We start from the raw sequence: 14,245 nt of genomic DNA on the forward strand, positions 1-14,245 counted from the left end.
AGAAGAGAAAAGTGAAAAGAAAAAAGAAATGAAGCGAAAAGAGGAAAGAGAAAAGAAGAGAAAAGAGAAAAGAAGAAAAAAGAGAAAACAGAAGAGGGAAAGAGAAAGGAGGATAAAAGATAAAAGAGAAATGAAGAGAAAAGGAGAGAAAAGAGAAAGTACAGAAAAGAGGAATGAGAAAAGATGAGAAAAGGGAAAGAGAAATGAAGAGAGAAGAGAAAAGAAGAGAAAAGAGAAAAGAAGAGAAAAGAGAAAAGAAGAGAAAAGAGAAAAGATAAAAGAAGAGAAATGACAAATTAGAAAACAAGACAAAAGAGAAAAGAGAAATGACAAAAGTGAAAAGAGAAAAGAAGAGGAAAGAGAATTGAGAATGAAGAGAAAAGAAGAGATAAGAGAAAAGCAGTGAAAAGAGAAAAGAAGAGAAAAGAAGAGCAAAGAGAATAGAAGAGAAAAGAGAAGTGAAGAGAAATGAGAAATGAAGAGAAAAGAGAAAAGAAGAGAAAAGAGAAAAGAAGAGAAAACAGAAAAGATAAATGAAGAGAAATGAGTAAAGAGAAATGACAAATTGAAAAGAGGAAAGAAGAGGAAAGAGAATAGAGAAAACAAGAGAAAAGAGAAAACAAGAGAAAAGAAAAAAGGTAAGAGAAGAGAATAGAGAATAGAAGAGAAGAGGAAAGAGAAAAGGAAAGAAAAGAAAAAAGAAGAGAAAGCTGAAAAGAAAAAAGAAATGAAGCGAAAAGAGGAAAGAAAAAAGAAGAGAAAAGAGAAAAGAAGAGAAAAGAGAAAAGAGAAGAGGGAAAGACAAAGGAGGAGAAAAGATAAAAGAGAAATGAAGAGAAAAGAGAAAAGAAGAGAAAAAAGAAAAGATAAAAGAAGAGAAATGAGAAATGAGAAAACAAGACAAAAGAGAAAAGAGAAATGACAAAAGTGAAAAGAGAAAAGAAGAGGAAAGAGAATTGAGAAAAGAAGAAATAAGAGAAAAGCTGTGAAAAGAGAAAAGAAGAGAAAAGTGAAAAGAAGAGATAAGAGAAAAGCAGTGAAAAGAGAAAAGAAGAGAAAAGAGAAATGAAGAGAAATGAGAAATGAAGAGAAAAGAGAAAAGAAGAGAAAAGAGAAAAGAAGAGATAAGAGAAAAGCAGTGAAAAGAGAAAAGAAGAGAAAAGAGAAATGAAGAGCAAAGAGAATAGAAGAGAAAAGAGAAGTGAAGAGAAATGAGAAATGAAGAGAAAAGAGAAAAGAAGAGAAAAGAGAAAAGACGAGAAAACAGAAAAGATAAATGAAGAGAAATTAGAAAAGAGAAATGACAAATTGAAAAGAGAAAAGAAGAGGAAAGAGAATAGAGAAAACAAGAGAAAACAGAAAACAAGAGAAAAGAAAAAAGGTAAAAGAAGAGAATAGAGAATAGAAGAGAAGAGGAAAGAGAAAAGGAAAGATAAGAAAAAAGTAGAGAAAAGTGAAAAGAAAAAAGAAATGAAGCGAAAAGAGGAAAGAGAAAAGAAGAGAAAAGAGAAAAGAAGAAAAAAGAGAAAAGAGAAGAGGGAAACGGAAAGGAGGAGAAAAGATTCAAGAGAAATGAAGAGTAAAGAGAAAAGAAGAGAAAAGAGAAAGTAGAGAAAAGAGGAATGAGAAAAGATGAGAAAAGGGAAAAGAGAAATGAAGAGAGAAGAGAAAAGAAGAGAAAAGAGAACGTAGAATATAAGAGAAAGAGAAAAGAAGAGAAAAGAGATAAGAAGAGAAAAGACAAAGTAGAATGTAAGAGAAAGAGAAAAGAAGAGAAAACAGAATAGAAGAGAAAAGAGGAAAGAGAAAAGGAGAGAAAAGAAGAAAAATAGAAAAGAGAAAAGAAGAGAAAAGAGAAAAGATAAAAGAAGAGAAATGAGAAATGAGAAAACAAGACAAAAGAGAAAAGAGAAATGACAAAAGTGAAAAGAGAAAAGAAGAGGAAAGAGAATTGAGAATGAAGAGAAAAGAAGAGATAAGAGAAAAGCAGTGAAAAGAGAACAGAAGAGAAAAGAAGAGCAAAGAGAATAGAAGAGAAAAGAGAAGTGAAGAGAAATGAGAAATGAAGAGAAAAGAGAAAAGAAGAGAAAAGAAGTAAAAACAGAAAAGATAAATGAAGAGAAATGAGAAAGAGAAATGACAAATTGAAAAGAGGAAAGAAGAGGAAAGAGAAAAGAGAAAAGAAGAGAAAAGAGAAAGGAAGAGAAAACACAAAAGATAAATGAAGAGAAATGAGAAAAGAGAAATGACAAATTGAAAAGAGGAAAGAAGTGGAAAGAGAAAAGAGAAAACAAGTGAAAAGAAAAAAGGTAAAAGAAGAGAATAGAAAATAGAAGAGAAGAGGAAAGAGAAAAGTATAGAAAAGAAAAAAGAAGAGAAAAGTGAAAAGAAAAAAGAAATGAAGCGAAAAGAGGAAAGAGAAAAGAAGAGAAAAGAGAAAAGAAGAAAAAAGAGAAAACAGAAGAGGGAAAGAGAAAGGAGGATAAAAGATAAAAGAGAAATGAAGAGAAAAGAGAAAAGGAGAGAAAAGAGAAAGTACAGAAAAGAGGAATGAGAAAAGATGAGAAAAGGGAAAAGAGAAATGAAGAGAGAAGAGAAAAGAAGAGAAAAGAGAAAAGAAGATAAAAGAGAAAAGAGAAGAGGGAAAGACAAAGGAGGAGAAAAGATAAAAGAGAAATGAAGAGAAAAGAGAAAAGAAGAGAAAAGAGAAAAGATAAAAGAAGAGAAATGACAAATTAGAAAACAAGACAAAAGAGAAAAGAGAAATGACAAAAGGGAAAAGAGAAAAGAAGAGGAAAGAGATTTGAGAATGAAGAGAAAAGAAGAGATAAGAGAAAAGCAGTGAAAAGAGAAAAGAAGAGAAAAGAAGTGCAAAGAGAATAGAAGAGAAAAGAGAAGTGAAGAGAAATGAGAAATGAAGAGAAAAGAGAAAAGAAGAAAAAAGAAGTAAAAACAGAAAAGATAAATGAAGAGAAATGAGAAAAGAAGAGAAAAGAGAAAGGAAGAGAAAACACAAAAGATAAATGAAGAGAAATGAGAAAAGAGAAATGACAAATTGAAAAGAGGAAAGAAGTGGAAAGAGAAAAGAGAAAACAAGTGAAAAGAAAAAAGGTAAAAGAAGAGAATAGAAAATAGATGAGAAGAGGAAAGAGAAAAGGATAGAGAAGAAAAAAGAAGAGAAAAGTGAAAAGAAAAAAAGAAATGAAGCGAAAAGAGGAAAGAGAAAAGAAGAGAAAAGAGAAAAGAAGAAAAAAGAGAAAACAGAAGAGGGAAAGAGAAAGGAGGAGAAAAGATAAAAGAGAAAAGAAGAGAAAAGAGAAAAGAAGAGAAAAGAGAAAGTAGAATATAAGAGAAAGAGAAAAGAAGAGAAAAGAGAAAAGAAGAGAAAAGAGAAAGTAGAAAATAAGAGAAAGAGAAAAGAAGAAAAAAGAGAAAGTAGAATGTAAGAGAAAGAGAAAAGAAGAGAAATGAGAAAACAAGACAAAAGAGAAAAGAGAAATGACAAAAGTGAAATGAGAAAAGAAGAGGAAAGAGAATTGAGAAAAGAAGAGATAAGAGAAAAGCAGTGAAAAGAGAAAAGAAGAGAAAAGAGAAAAGAAGAGATAAGAGAAAAGCAGTGCAAAGAGAAAAGAAGAGAAAAGAGAAATGAAGAGCAAAGAGAATAGAAGAGAAAAGAGAAGTGAAGAGAAATGAGAAATGAAGAGAAAAGAGAAAAGAAGAGAAAAGAGAAAGGAAGAGAAAACACAAAAGATAAATGAAGAGAAATGAGAAAAGAGAAATGACAAATTGAAAAGAGGAAAGAAGTGGAAAGAGAAAAGAGAAAACAAGAGAAAAGAAAAAAGGTAAAAGAAGAGAATAGAAAATAGAAGAGAAGAGGAAAGAGAAAAGTATAGAAAAGAAAAAAGAAGAGAAAAGTGAAAAGAAAAAAGAAATGAAGCGAAAAGAGGAAAGAGAAAAGAAGAGAAAAGAGAAAAGAAGAAAAAAGAGAAAACAGAAGAGGGAAAGAGAAAGGAGGATAAAAGATAAAAGAGAAATGAAGAGAAAAGAGAAAAGGAGAGAAAAGAGAAAGTACAGAAAAGAGGAATGAGAAAAGATGAGAAAAGGGAAAAGAGAAATGAAGAGAGAAGAGAAAAGAAGAGAAAAGAGAAAAGAAGAGAAAAGAGAAAAGAAGAGAAAAGAGAAAAGATAAAAGAAGAGAAATGACAAATTAGAAAACAAGACAAAAGAGAAAAGAGAAATGACAAAAGTGAAAAGAGAAAAGAAGAGGAAAGAGAATTGAGAATGAAGAGAAAAGAAGAGATAAGAGAAAAGCAGTGAAAAGAGAAAAGAAGAGAAAAGAAGAGCAAAGAGAATAGAAGAGAAAAGAGAAGTGAAGAGAAATGAGAAATGAAGAGAAAAGAGAAAAGAAGAGAAAAGAGAAAAGAAGAGATAAGAGAAAAGCAGTGAAAAGAGAAATGAAGAGAAAAGAGAAATGAAGAGCAAAGAGAATAGAAGAGAAAAGAGAAGTGAAGAGAAATGAGAAATGAAGAGAAAAGAGAAAAGAAGAGAAAAGAGAAAAGAAGAGAAAACAGAAAAGATAAATGAAGAGAAATTAGAAAAGAGAAATGACAAATTGAAAAGAGAAAAGAAGAGGAAAGAGAATAGAGAAAACAAGAGAAAACAGAAAACAAGAGAAAAGAAAAAAGGTAAAAGAAGAGAATAGAGAATAGAAGAGAAGAGGAAAGAGAAAAGGAAAGATAAGAAAAAAGTAGAGAAAAGTGAAAAGAAAAAAGAAATGAAGCGAAAAGAGGAAAGAGAAAAGAAGAGAAAAGAGAAAAGAAGAAAAAAGAGAAAAGAGAAGAGGGAAACAGAAAGGAGGAGAAAAGATTCAAGAGAAATGAAGAGTAAAGAGAAAAGAAGAGAAAAGAGAAAGTAGAGAAAAGAGGAATGAGAAAAGATGAGAAAAGGGAAAAGAGAAATGAAGAGAGAAGAGAAAAGAAGAGAAAAGAGAACGTAGAATATAAGAGAAAGAGAAAAGAAGAGAAAAGAGATAAGAAGAGAAAAGACAAAGTAGAATGTAAGAGAAAGAGAAAAGAAGAGAAAACAGAATAGAAGAGAAAAGAGGAAAGAGAAAAGGAGAGAAAAGAAGAAAAATAGAAAAGAGAAAAGAAGAGAAAAGAGAAAAGATAAAAGAAGAGAAATGAGAAATGAGAAAACAAGACAAAAGAGAAAAGAGAAATGACAAAAGTGAAAAGAGAAAAGAAGAGGAAAGAGAATTGAGAATGAAGAGAAAAGAAGAGATAAGAGAAAAGCAGTGAAAAGAGAACAGAAGAGAAAAGAAGAGCAAAGAGAATAGAAGAGAAAAGAGAAGTGAAGAGAAATGAGAAATGAAGAGAAAAGAGAAAAGAAGAGAAAAGAAGTAAAAACAGAAAAGATAAATGAAGAGAAATGAGAAAGAGAAATGACAAATTGAAAAGAGGAAAGAAGAGGAAAGAGAAAAGAGAAAAGAAGAGAAAAGAGAAAGGAAGAGAAAACACAAAAGATAAATGAAGAGAAATGAGAAAAGAGAAATGACAAATTGAAAAGAGGAAAGAAGTGGAAAGAGAAAAGAGAAAACAAGTGAAAAGAAAAAAGGTAAAAGAAGAGAATAGAAAATAGAAGAGAAGAGGAAAGAGAAAAGTATAGAAAAGAAAAAAGAAGAGAAAAGTGAAAAGAAAAAAGAAATGAAGCGAAAAGAGGAAAGAGAAAAGAAGAGAAAAGAGAAAAGAAGAAAAAAGAGAAAACAGAAGAGGGAAAGAGAAAGGAGGATAAAAGATAAAAGAGAAATGAAGAGAAAAGAGAAAAGGAGAGAAAAGAGAAGTTACAGAAAAGAGGAATGAGAAAAGATGAGAAAAGGGAAAAGAGAAATGAAGAGAGAAGAGAAAAGAAGAGAAAAGAGAAAAGAAGATAAAAGAGAAAAGAGAAGAGGGAAAGACAAAGGAGGAGAAAAGATAAAAGAGAAATGAAGAGAAAAGAGAAAAGAAGAGAAAAGAGAAAAGATAAAAGAAGAGAAATGACAAATTAGAAAACAAGACAAAAGAGAAAAGAGAAATGACAAAAGGGAAAAGAGAAAAGAAGAGGAAAGAGATTTGAGAATGAAGAGAAAAGAAGAGATAAGAGAAAAGCAGTGAAAAGAGAAAAGAAGAGAAAAGAAGTGCAAAGAGAATAGAAGAGAAAATAGAAGTGAAGAGAAATGAGAAATGAAGAGAAAAGAGAAAAGAAGAAAAAAGAAGTAAAAACAGAAAAGATAAATGAAGAGAAATGAGAAAAGAGAAATGACAAATTGAAAAGAGGAAAGAAGAGGAAAGAGAAAAGAGAAAACAAGAGAAAAGGAAAAAGGTAAAAGAAGAGAATAGAGAAAAGAAGAGAAAAGAGGAAAGAGAAAATTAGAGAAAAGAAGAAAAATAGAAAAGAGAAAAGATAAAAGAAGAGAAATGAGAAATGAGAAAACAAGACAAAAGAGAAAAGAGAAATGACAAAAGTGAAAAGAGAAAAGAAGAAGAAAGAGAATTGAGAATGAAGAGAAAAGAAGAGATAAGAGAAAAGCAGTGAAAAGAGAAAAGAAGAGAAAAGAAGTGCAAAGAGAATAGAAGAGAAAAGAGAAGTGAAGAGAAATGAGAAATGAAGAGAAAAGAGAAAAGAAGAAAAAAGAAGTAAAAACAGAAAAGATAAATGAAGAGAAATGAGAAAAGAGAAATGACAAATTGAAAAGAGGAAAGAAGAGGAAAGAGAAAAGAGAAAACAAGAGAAAAGGAAAAAGGTAAAAGAAGAGAATAGAGAAAAGAAGAGAAAAGAGAAAGTAGAATATAAGAGAAAGAGAAAAGAAGAAAAAAGAGAAAGAAGATTGTAAGAGAAAGAGAAAAGAAGAGAAATGAGAAAACAAGACAAAAGAGAAAAGAGAAATGACAAAAGTGAAATGAGAAAAGAAGAGGAAAGAGAATTGAGAAAAGAAGAGATAAGAGAAAAGCAGTGAAAAGAGAAAAGAAGAGATAAGAGAAAAGCAGTGCAAAGAGAAAAGAAGAGAAAAGAGAAATGAAGAGCAAAGAGAATAGAAGAGAAAAGAGAAGTGAAGAGAAATGAGAAATGAAGAGAAAAGAGAAAAGAAGAGAAAAGAGAAAGGAAGAGAAAACACAAAAGATAAATGAAGAGAAATGAGAAAAGAGAAATGACAAATTGAAAAGAGGAAAGAAGTGGAAAGAGAAAAGAGAAAACAAGTGAAAAGAAAAAAGGTAAAAGAAGAGAATAGAAAATAGATGAGAAGAGGAAAGAGAAAAGGATAGAGAAGAAAAAAGAAGAGAAAAGTGAAAAGAAAAAAAGAAATGAAGCGAAAAGAGGAAAGAGAAAAGAAGAGAAAAGAGAAAAGAAGAAAAAAGAGAAAACAGAAGAGGGAAAGAGAAAGGAGGAGAAAAGATAAAAGAGAAAAGAAGAGAAAAGAGAAAAGAAGAGAAAAGAGAAAGTAGAATATAAGAGAAAGAGAAAAGAAGAGAAAAGAGAAAAGAAGAGAAAAGAGAAAGTAGAAAATAAGAGAAAGAGAAAAGAAGAAAAAAGAGAAAGTAGAATGTAAGAGAAAGAGAAAAGAAGAGAAATGAGAAAACAAGACAAAAGAGAAAAGAGAAATGACAAAAGTGAAATGAGAAAAGAAGAGGAAAGAGAATTGAGAAAAGAAGAGATAAGAGAAAAGCAGTGAAAAGAGAAAAGAAGAGAAAAGAGAAAAGAAGAGATAAGAGAAAAGCAGTGCAAAGAGAAAAGAAGAGAAAAGAGAAATGAAGAGCAAAGAGAATAGAAGAGAAAAGAGAAGTGAAGAGAAATGAGAAATGAAGAGAAAAGAGAAAAGAAGAGAAAAGAGAAAGGAAGAGAAAACACAAAAGATAAATGAAGAGAAATGAGAAAAGAGAAATGACAAATTGAAAAGAGGAAAGAAGTGGAAAGAGAAAAGAGAAAACAAGAGAAAAGAAAAAAGGTAAAAGAAGAGAATAGAAAATAGAAGAGAAGAGGAAAGAGAAAAGTATAGAAAAGAAAAAAGAAGAGAAAAGTGAAAAGAAAAAAGAAATGAAGCGAAAAGAGGAAAGAGAAAAGAAGAGAAAAGAGAAAAGAAGAAAAAAGAGAAAACAGAAGAGGGAAAGAGAAAGGAGGATAAAAGATAAAAGAGAAATGAAGAGAAAAGAGAAAAGGAGAGAAAAGAGAAAGTACAGAAAAGAGGAATGAGAAAAGATGAGAAAAGGGAAAAGAGAAATGAAGAGAGAAGAGAAAAGAAGAGAAAAGAGAAAAGAAGAGAAAAGAGAAAAGAAGAGAAAAGAGAAAAGATAAAAGAAGAGAAATGACAAATTAGAAAACAAGACAAAAGAGAAAAGAGAAATGACAAAAGTGAAAAGAGAAAAGAAGAGGAAAGAGAATTGAGAATGAAGAGAAAAGAAGAGATAAGAGAAAAGCAGTGAAAAGAGAAAAGAAGAGAAAAGAAGAGCAAAGAGAATAGAAGAGAAAAGAGAAGTGAAGAGAAATGAGAAATGAAGAGAAAAGAGAAAAGAAGAGAAAAGAGAAAAGAAGAGATAAGAGAAAAGCAGTGAAAAGAGAAATGAAGAGAAAAGAGAAATGAAGAGCAAAGAGAATAGAAGAGAAAAGAGAAGTGAAGAGAAATGAGAAATGAAGAGAAAAGAGAAAAGAAGAGAAAAGAGAAAAGAAGAGAAAACAGAAAAGATAAATGAAGAGAAATTAGAAAAGAGAAATGACAAATTGAAAAGAGAAAAGAAGAGGAAAGAGAATAGAGAAAACAAGAGAAAACAGAAAACAAGAGAAAAGAAAAAAGGTAAAAGAAGAGAATAGAGAATAGAAGAGAAGAGGAAAGAGAAAAGGAAAGATAAGAAAAAAGTAGAGAAAAGTGAAAAGAAAAAAGAAATGAAGCGAAAAGAGGAAAGAGAAAAGAAGAGAAAAGAGAAAAGAAGAAAAAAGAGAAAAGAGAAGAGGGAAACAGAAAGGAGGAGAAAAGATTCAAGAGAAATGAAGAGTAAAGAGAAAAGAAGAGAAAAGAGAAAGTAGAGAAAAGAGGAATGAGAAAAGATGAGAAAAGGGAAAAGAGAAATGAAGAGAGAAGAGAAAAGAAGAGAAAAGAGAACGTAGAATATAAGAGAAAGAGAAAAGAAGAGAAAAGAGATAAGAAGAGAAAAGACAAAGTAGAATGTAAGAGAAAGAGAAAAGAAGAGAAAACAGAATAGAAGAGAAAAGAGGAAAGAGAAAAGGAGAGAAAAGAAGAAAAATAGAAAAGAGAAAAGAAGAGAAAAGAGAAAAGATAAAAGAAGAGAAATGAGAAATGAGAAAACAAGACAAAAGAGAAAAGAGAAATGACAAAAGTGAAAAGAGAAAAGAAGAGGAAAGAGAATTGAGAATGAAGAGAAAAGAAGAGATAAGAGAAAAGCAGTGAAAAGAGAACAGAAGAGAAAAGAAGAGCAAAGAGAATAGAAGAGAAAAGAGAAGTGAAGAGAAATGAGAAATGAAGAGAAAAGAGAAAAGAAGAGAAAAGAAGTAAAAACAGAAAAGATAAATGAAGAGAAATGAGAAAGAGAAATGACAAATTGAAAAGAGGAAAGAAGAGGAAAGAGAAAAGAGAAAAGAAGAGAAAAGAGAAAGGAAGAGAAAACACAAAAGATAAATGAAGAGAAATGAGAAAAGAGAAATGACAAATTGAAAAGAGGAAAGAAGTGGAAAGAGAAAAGAGAAAACAAGTGAAAAGAAAAAAGGTAAAAGAAGAGAATAGAAAATAGAAGAGAAGAGGAAAGAGAAAAGTATAGAAAAGAAAAAAGAAGAGAAAAGTGAAAAGAAAAAAGAAATGAAGCGAAAAGAGGAAAGAGAAAAGAAGAGAAAAGAGAAAAGAAGAAAAAAGAGAAAACAGAAGAGGGAAAGAGAAAGTAGGATAAAAGATAAAAGAGAAATGAAGAGAAAAGAGAAAAGGAGAGAAAAGAGAAAGTACAGAAAAGAGGAATGAGAAAAGATGAGAAAAGGGAAAAGAGAAATGAAGAGAGAAGAGAAAAGAAGAGAAAAGAGAAAAGAAGATAAAAGAGAAAAGAGAAGAGGGAAAGACAAAGGAGGAGAAAAGATAAAAGAGAAATGAAGAGAAAAGAGAAAAGAAGAGAAAAGAGAAAAGATAAAAGAAGAGAAATGACAAATTAGAAAACAAGACAAAAGAGAAAAGAGAAATGACAAAAGGGAAAAGAGAAAAGAAGAGGAAAGAGATTTGAGAATGAAGAGAAAAGAAGAGATAAGAGAAAAGCAGTGAAAAGAGAAAAGAAGAGAAAAGAAGTGCAAAGAGAATAGAAGAGAAAAGAGAAGTGAAGAGAAATGAGAAATGAAGAGAAAAGAGAAAAGAAGAAAAAAGAAGTAAAAACAGAAAAGATAAATGAAGAGAAATGAGAAAAGAGAAATGACAAATTGAAAAGAGGAAAGAAGAGGAAAGAGAAAAGAGAAAACAAGAGAAAAGGAAAAAGGTAAAAGAAGAGAATAGAGAAAAGAAGAGAAAAGAGGAAAGAGAAAATTAGAGAAAAGAAGAAAAATAGAAAAGAGAAAAGATAAAAGAAGAGAAATGAGAAATGAGAAAACAAGACAAAAGAGAAAAGAGAAATGACAAAAGTGAAAAGAGAAAAGAAGAAGAAAGAGAATTGAGAATGAAGAGAAAAGAAGAGATAAGAGAAAAGCAGTGAAAAGAGAAAAGAAGAGAAAAGAAGTGCAAAGAGAATAGAAGAGAAAAGAGAAGTGAAGAGAAATGAGAAATGAAGAGAAAAGAGAAAAGAAGAAAAAAGAAGTAAAAACAGAAAAGATAAATGAAGAGAAATGAGAAAAGAGAAATGACAAATTGAAAAGAGGAAAGAAGAGGAAAGAGAAAAGAGAAAACAAGAGAAAAGGAAAAAGGTAAAAGAAGAGAATAGAGAAAAGAAGAGAAAAGAGAAAGTAGAATATAAGAGAAAGAGAAAAGAAGAAAAAAGAGAAAGTAGAATGTAAGAGAAAGAGAAAAGAAGAGAAATGAGAAAACAAGACAAAAGAGAAAAGAGAAATGACAAAAGTGAAATGAGAAAAGAAGAGGAAAGAGAATTGAGAAAAGAAGAGATAAGAGAAAAGCAGTGAAAAGAGAAAAGAAGAGAAAAGAGAAAAGAAGAGATAAGAGAAAAGCAGTGCAAAGAGAAAAGAAGAGAAAAGAGAAATGAAGAGCAAAGAGAATAGAAGAGAAAAGAGAAGTGAAGAGAAATGAGAAATGAAGAGAAAAGAGAAAAGAAGAGAAAAGAGAAAGGAAGATAAAAGAGAAAAGAGAAGAGGGAAAGACAAAGGAGGAGAAAAGATAAAAGAGAAATGAAGAGAGAAGAGAAAAGAAGAGAAAAGAGAACGTAGAATATAAGAGAAAGAGAAAAGAAGAGAAAAGAGATAAGAAGAGAAAAGACAAAGTAGAATGTAAGAGAAAGAGAAAAGAAGAGAAAACAGAATAGAAGAGAAAAGAGGAAAGAGAAAAGGAGAGAAAAGAAGAAAAATAGAAAAGAACAAAAGAAGAGAAAAGAGAAAAGATAAAAGAAGAGAAATGAGAAATGAGAAAACAAGACAAAAGAGAAAAGAGAAATGACAAAAGTGAAAAGAGAAAAGAAGAGGAAAGAGAATTGAGAATGAAGAGAAAAGAAGAGATAAGAGAAAAGCAGTGAAAAGAGAAAAGAAGAGAAAAGAAGAGCAAAGAGAATAGAAGAGAAAAGAGAAGTGAAGAGAAATGAGAAATGAAGAGAAAAGAGAAAAGAAGAGAAAAGAGAAAGTAGAATATAAGAGAAAGAGAAAAGAAGAAAAAAGAGAAAGTAGAATGTAAGAGAAAGAGAAAAGAAGAGAAATGAGAAAACAAGACAAAAGAGAAAAGAGAAATGACAAAAGTGAAATGAGAAAAGAAGAGGAAAGAGAATTGAGAAAAGAAGAGATAAGAGAAAAGCAGTGAAAAGAGAAAAGAAGAGATAAGAGAAAAGCAGTGCAAAGAGAAAAGAAGAGAAAAGAGAAATGAAGAGCAAAGAGAATAGAAGAGAAAAGAGAAGTGAAGAGAAATGAGAAATGAAGAGAAAAGAGAAAAGAAGAGAAAAGAGAAAGGAAGAGAAAACACAAAAGATAAATGAAGAGAAATGAGAAAAGAGAAATGACAAATTGAAAAGAGGAAAGAAGTGGAAAGAGAAAAGAGAAAACAAGTGAAAAGAAAAAAGGTAAAAGAAGAGAATAGAAAATAGAAGAGAAGAGGAAAGAGAAAAGGATAGAGAAGAAAAAAGAAGAGAAAAGTGAAAAGAAAAAAAGAAATGAAGCGAAAAGAGGAAAGAGAAAAGAAGAGAAAAGAGAAAAGAAGAAAAAAGAGAAAACAGAAGAGGGAAAGAGAAAGGAGGAGAAAAGATAAAAGAGAAATGAAGAGAAAAGTGAAAAGAAGAAAAAAGAGAAATTGGAGAAAAGAGGAATGAGAAAAGATCAGGAAAGGGAAAAGAGAAAAAAAGAGAGAAGAGAAAAGAAGAGAAAAGAGAAAAGTGAAGAGAAAAGAGATAACGAGAAATGAGACAAGAGAAAAAGATTACAAGAGAGGAAAGAAGAGAAAAGAGAAAAGAGAAAGGAGAAAGTAGAAAATAAGAGAAAGAGAAAAGAGAAAAGAAGAGAAAAGACAAAGTAGAATATAAGAGAAAGAGAAAAGAAGAGAAAAGAGAAAAGAAGAGAAAAGAGAAAGTAGAATATAAGAGAAAGAGAAAAGAAGAAAAAAGAGAAAGTAGAATGTAAGAGAAAGAGAAAAGAAGAGAAATGAGAAAACAAGACAAAAGAGAAAAGAGAAATGACAAAAGTGAAATGAGAAAAGAAGAGGAAAGAGAATTGAGAAAAGAAGAGATAAGAGAAAAGCAGTGAAAAGAGAAAAGAAGAGAAAAGAGAAAAGAAGAGATAAGAGAAAAGCAGTGCAAAGAGAAAAGAAGAGAAAAGAGAAATGAAGAGCAAAGAGAATAGAAGAGAAAAGAGAAGTGAAGAGAAATGAGAAATGAAGAGAAAAGAGAAAAGAAGAGAAAAGAGAAAGGAAGAGAAAACACAAAAGATAAATGAAGAGAAATGAGAAAAGAGAAATGACAAATTGAAAAGAGGAAAGAAGTGGAAAGTGAAAAGAGAAAACAAGAGAAAAGAAAAAAGGTAAAAGAAGAGAATAGAAAATAGAAGAGAAGAGGAAAGAGAAAAGTATAGAAAAGAAAAAAGAAGAGAAAAGTGAAAAGAAAAAAGAAATGAAGCGAAAAGAGGAAAGAGAAAAGAAGAGAAAAGAGAAAAGAAGAAAAAAGAGAAAACAGAAGAGGGAAAGAGAAAGGAGGATAAAAGATAAAAGAGAAATGAAGAGAAAAGAGAAAAGGAGAGAAAAGAGAAAGTACAGAAAAGAGGAATGAGAAAAGATGAGAAAAGGGAAAAGAGAAATGAAGAGAGAAGAGAAAAGAAGAGAAAAGAGAAAAGAAGAGAAAAGAGAAAAGAAGAGAAAAGAGAAAAGATAAAAGAAGAGAAATGACAAATTAGAAAACAAGACAAAAGAGAAAAGAGAAATGACAAAAGTGAAAAGAGAAAAGAAGAGGAAAGAGAATTGAGAATGAAGAGAAAAGAAGAGATAAGAGAAAAGCAGTGAAAAGAGAAAAGAAGAGAAAAGAAGAGCAAAGAGAATAGAAGAGAAAAGAGAAGTGAAGAGAAATGAGAAATGAAGAGAAAAGAGAAAAGAAGAGAAAAGAGAAAAGAAGAGAAAACAGAAAAGATAAATGAAGAGAAATGAGTAAAGAGAAATGACAAATTGAAAAGAGGAAAGAAGAGGAAAGAGAATAGAAAAAACAAGAGAAAAGAGAAAACAAGAGAAAAGAAAAAAGGTAAGAGAAGAGAATAGAGAATAGAAGAGAAGAGGAAAGAGAAAAGGAAAGAAAAGAAAAAAGAAGAGAAAGCTGAAAAGAAAAAAGAAATGAAGCGAAAAGAGGAAAGAGAAAAGAAGAGAAAAGAGAAAAGAAGAGAAAAGAGAAAAGAGAAGAGGGAAAGACAAAGGAGGAGAAAAGATAAAAGAGAAATGAAGAGAAAAGAGAAAAGAAGAGAAAAGAGAAAAGATAAATGAAGAGAAATGAGAAATGAGAAAACAAGACAAAAGAGAAAAGAGAAATGACAAAAGTGAAAAGAGAAAAGAAGAGGAAAGAGAATTGAGAAAAGAAGAAATAAGAGAAAAGCAGTGAAAAGAGAAAAGAAG

The sequence above is a fragment of the Chiloscyllium punctatum genome, chromosome 44 (genome assembly GCF_047496795.1).
Source record: "Chiloscyllium punctatum isolate Juve2018m chromosome 44, sChiPun1.3, whole genome shotgun sequence".
In the NCBI taxonomy this organism is placed as follows: domain Eukaryota; kingdom Metazoa; phylum Chordata; class Chondrichthyes; order Orectolobiformes; family Hemiscylliidae; genus Chiloscyllium; species Chiloscyllium punctatum.